At 44.4% G+C, this 5,273-nt stretch overlaps 1 non-coding gene across 1 annotated transcript; it reads left to right on the top strand.

The window, feature by feature from the left end:
• Positions 1–374: 374 nt before the first annotated feature.
• Positions 375–446, top strand: TRNAA-UGC (transfer RNA alanine (anticodon UGC)). Its single transcript has one exon. It is a non-coding gene; the product is annotated as a tRNA-Ala (tRNA).
• The last annotated feature ends 4,827 nt before the right edge of the window (positions 447–5,273 follow it).

The raw sequence follows: 5,273 nt of genomic DNA, 5'->3' as shown, positions 1-5,273 counted from the left end.
AGGGCCACCTGACTAGAACAAAAGACACTGCTGTTACCCAGGAAATTCCAAGGGATTTAGGAACATCTTTAAACAAAAGATGCTCCTCCCAGTGCTCTTGCTGCTGCTGCTGCTAAGTCGCTTCAGTCGTGTCCGACTCTGTGCTACCCCATAGACGGCAGCCCACCAGGCCCCGCCGTCCCTGGGATTTTCCAGGCAAGAGTACTGGAGAGGGATGCTCTTATCACTTAGCAAATGTCAATGGTTTTAGAAGCTCTGTGCCAGGAACCACAGACAGAAACTAAATATATATTTTTCTAACATCTCACAGGTTGAAGATGAAAAGAGATAATGCATGTAGAGTGCTTTGTCTACGACCTAGCATACAGAGGGTAGGGGATGTAGCTCAGTGGTAGAGCACATGCTTTGCATGTATGAGGTCCCGGGTTCAATCCCCGACATCTCCACATTTTGGGGCTTCCCTCGTGACTCGGCTGGTAAAGAATCTGCCTGCAATGAGGGATACCTGGGTTCAATTCCTGGGTTGGAAAGATCCCCTGGAGAAGGGAAAGGCTACCCACTCCAGTTTTCTGACCTGGAATATTCCACAGTCCATGTGGTCACAAAGAGTTGGACACGACTAAGCAACTTTCGCTTTGAAGCTTCCCTTGTAGCTTAGTCAGTAAAGCATCTGCCCGCAATGCGGGAGACTTGAGTTCAGTTCCTGGGTCAGGAAGTTCCCCTGGAGAAGGAAATGGCAACTCACGCCAGTATTCCTGCCTGGAGAATTCCATGGACAGAGGAGCCTGGCAGGCTACAGTTCATGGATTTGCAAGAGCCGGACATGACTTAGCACTATCTTTCTTTCTTACTGGCATGTAAAAACTGCTGCATAAATGTTAACTCATTATTTTAAGATGCTGTTAGCAGTGGAAAATGAATTCGGTGAGGGGATGGAAAGAGTTATGAAGCTAAAGACTAAGAGGTTAAGAATCAACCAAGACACTTTAGGTTTAAGAAGGAAAAATAATTTATGTTTTTCAATAATTTGTGAATCCAGTTCCTATTCACTGCAATAGCTGCAGCACCAATTCACAGAATGTAGTCTGGGGACATCTGAGAATCCCCCAAAACTTTTGAGGAAGTCACGGACGCCTTTTTTCACTCTCATTTTTTCACTCACATTCCCTGGCATTTCCTAGAGGCTTACGAACATATGATGTCATACCTGATGAACACAGAAACAGGTATGAGAAATCCAGCTGTCTTTTATTAAGCCAGACATTAACAATACTTGCCAAAAATGTAAAACAATGACAGTCTTATTGATTAATTTTTTTTGAAAAATATTTATGTGAACACCGTTGTTAAGTTGTTGAGTTGTGTCCGACTCTTTGAGACCCCATGGACTGTAGCACACCAGGCTTCCCTGTCCCTCACTATGTCCAGGAGTTTGCTCAAGCTCATGTCCATTGATTGGATGATGTGATCTAACTACCTCACCCTCTGCCTCCCCTTTCTCCTGTTACCTTCAATCTCTGCCATTGTCAGGGTCTTTTCCAATGAGTCAGCTCTTCGCCAAAGTATTGGAGCTTCAGCTTCAGCATCAGTCCTTGCAATGAATATTCAGGGTTCATTTCCTTTAGGATTGACTGGTTTGTTCTCCTTGCAGTCCAAGGGACTCTCAAGAGTCTTCTTCAGCCCCACAATTTGAAAGCATCAGTTCTTTGGCACTCAACATACACATTAATTACTGTTAACTTAAAATGAATACATAGATTAAAATGTTAAAGATTTCTGCTTTAATTTCAGGTACAGTAAATATCAATAAATATAACCCACAGAAAAGCTCTTAAATTCTCATTTTTTAATAGTGTGAGGGTCCTAAACCCAAAAAATTGGCCTAGAAGAGCACATGACATATCTTGGGGCCAAATAGTTTGGCATTGTAGCAGGTAATGACTGGATTGAAGTGGGCTCTACTTTTATATTCAGAGCTTATTTCATCATTGGCAAGACTTTTAGGAATTTTATGGGGATCCTGGAATCAAAGTTTCCATGATGTATCCGTTTCCTTGGCTTCTGAGCAACTGTTCCGATTAGGGCAGAGCTCCATTAGTTGTAAAAGTCATTGAACCACTCAGGACAGTGCAAGCAAAGGGGAACATGAAGTCCACCGCTGAGAACACAGACTGTGACCTCTACTTGTACTTGGTTTCCAGCACAAACTCCCCTTATTTCACATCCTTTCTCACTTCATTCATCTTGGAATTGCCAATTTCATTTGCAATAAACTGAAAACCACTCAAACCTTTACTTAGAAGTTAGATTACACCTTTGCTTTTTTCTTTTCTTTTCTTTTTTTAAATATTTCTATATTTACTTGACTGTGGCAGGTCTTAGTTGCAACATGTGAGATCTTTAGTTGAGGTATGTGGGATCTAATTCCCTGACCAGGGATTGAATCCTGCCCCCTGCATTGGTGTCTTAGCCACTGGACCCCAGGGAAGTCCTACCTTTGCTTTTTGTCGTCCTTGTTATGTTCCAGAACTCCTGGCATTTCTTTCCATGATATAAATGGTCATATTTTATACCATGTGACCCCATCCTAACTGGCCACAGCAGACTGAACTGGAATTGGATACTTAATCCAAAGGTAGCCATTCATAGTTCATCTGTGATGTGTGTTTTCTGCTAGACTGATGATGGCTTCCCTGTCCTTTTTTTTTTTTTTTTTTTAATCATCTAGGAGCATGATCATACTTTTCTGATGATTGGGGGAAAAAAAAAAATACAAGGGGCTGATTTTAAAAGACTGATTCCCAGGCCTCTCTGTCTTGGAGATTCTGATTCAGAGATTTGGATGGGGCTTGTGAATTAGTTTGGCTAATGAGTTTCTAGGTGTGTCTTCTCAGTGAAAAGTGAAAGTGTTAATCATTCAGTCACGTCTGACTCTGCAACCCTATTGATGGTAGCCCACTGGGATCCTCTGTCCATGCAATTCTCCAGGCAAGAATACAGAGTGGGTTGCCATTCCCTTCTCTAGGGGATCTTCCCCACCCAGGGACTGAACCCAGTTCTCCAGTATTGCAGGCATATTCTTTACCACCTGAGCCACCAGAGCAGTGTAGAAAGTGATACCTGTTTTACAAAGCCATTGGAATATCCAAGGTATGGAAAAGGACAGAGATTTTCCATCTTCATGACCACACCAGCTCCTTGGGTCCACTGCAGAGATTCTAAGTAGATCTGGTCTGGGGCCCAGGAATCATCATTTTATGCCCCCAGGTGTCTGATGTGAACACTCAACTTTGAGAACAGCCAAGAATGAGATAGTTTCAGCAGATTATTTTGCTTCTGCAATTCCCTACCATGAAAGACCGAATTTTTAAATTTTATTTTAATTATTTATTTTTGGCTGTGCTAGGTCTTCGTTGTTTCGAGGGCTTTCTCTTGGTGCAGCAAGCAGGGGCTACTCTCTTTTAATTATTTATTTTTGGCTGTGCTCGGTCTTCGTTGTTTCGAGGGCTTTCTCTTGGTGCAGCAAGCAGGGGCTACTCTCTATTTGTGGTGCTCGGGCTTCTCACTGTGGTGGCTTCTCTTGCTGTGGCTCCCTGGCTCCAGAGCACAGGTTTAGAAGTTGTGGCACACAGGCTTAGTTGCTCCACCACACGTAGGACCTTCCCTGACCAGGAATCGAACCCTGTCTCTTCCATTGGTAGGCGGGTTTTCTACCACCGAGCCACCTGGGAAGCCCTGCCTTTTTTTTTTTTTTTTAATGAAATGTCATATTGGAGTGGATACAGTTTTGGAACAGACCATTATCTCTGCTATGGGGGAAGGTCGAGCAAGATGAGGGGTACAGGGAAACCTAAGGATGGCTCTGCAATATTTAGGGGCTGAGGCTGGAGTAGGGGTGAGGCAGGAGGAGCCTCGACAGAGAAGTTCCATTTCTTCCAGTCCTCCTGACAATCGCTCTGTCCAAACTCCACCAAACACCAGCCCCGACCCTAACACTGATCATGTGGCTGACGATTAGAACCGGTTGGAACAGTTATGCAGTGTTGTAAATGCCTTTGTAAACTGCAGCACATACTACCTTGGTGAAGACAGCAAATCACACCCTGGATCTTCCCATCCCTGGAATCTCAATAGTAGCAGCACACAGGCCACCCAGAGGGAAATCAGGATGTCAGCTCTCAGAGAGGTACTTCTTATCTTTACTATCAGATGATCCTATCACTTTTTCCAAGAAGGTCCAATTACACTTCTCCTCTCTAGAAAGAACTTAATCACTTGTACCAGCTTGATTTGGTGTCATAGGTATTCTGTTTCTCCTAATAGAAAAGTGTTCTCTGGTCACCTCTCAAGATTCACAATGAACCTCTCTCTACCTCGGGCTCCAAAAGGCAAGCTTTATTTTTCTCGGTAGGAGTCTATCCCCATCTATCAAACTATTGTTGCTGTTTAGTAACTAGTCATGTCTGACTCTTTGCATAACCCCAGGCTTCCCTCTCCGTGGGATTTCCCAGGCAAGAATACTGGAGCGGGTTGCCTTTTCCTTATATCTTGGCTTATTTATATTGTTTTCTGCTTTCCTTCACGAGAATTTAGGTTCTGTATGAGGGCATAGCTTTGGTCTGTTTTGTTCTGGCCTAAAACAGTGCCTGGTTCTCAGTAGACTTTTAGTAAGTATTTGTTGAAGGGATGAACACAAGGGTTTTGTTTCTCTCCAGGTTGGGGATGGGAGGATAGGACGGCTGAAGCTCTGCTGAACCAATGGACAGGAGGGAGTGGTGGCTTCTAGGGTCCAGGGTTAGGCAAGGAATTTATTTAAAAGCTATCTGGCAAAGACATAATCAGAATGGGAGTTTAATGTAGAGGAGATTCAAGGTCCTCAGCCTGGGCAAACACAAAGCACTAAGACCAAAGTGGCTGGCAGAAAGGAACTAAGGGTGGGACCACAGAGCCCAGAGGTTGGACGTAAGGTCCACGGGTGAGCAGAGGGAAACGGAGGCAGGTGCATCAGCAGGGGTACACCTGAACAAGTTCTGCTTCCTGCCAACTTCCCCTTGTAAGTGAAAGTTGATCAGTCATGATCCGACTCTGTGACCCCATGGACTGTAGCCCACCAGGCTCCTCTGTCCATGGGATTCTCCAGGCAAGAATACTGGAGTGGATTGCCATTTCCTCCTCCAGGGGATCTTCCCAACCCAGGGATCAAACCCAGGTCTCCCAAATTGCAGGCGGATTCTTTACCGTCTGAGACACCAAGGAAGCCCCTTGTAAGATTA

The sequence above is a fragment of the Bos grunniens genome, chromosome 6 (genome assembly GCF_055505025.1).
Source record: "Bos grunniens cultivar Pamir isolate PY7600 chromosome 6, Bosgru_T2T1.0, whole genome shotgun sequence".
NCBI classification, from domain to species: domain Eukaryota; kingdom Metazoa; phylum Chordata; class Mammalia; order Artiodactyla; family Bovidae; genus Bos; species Bos grunniens.
Note: the sequence above shows the minus strand (reverse complement) of the source record. Positions and strands in the feature narration are given on the sequence as shown.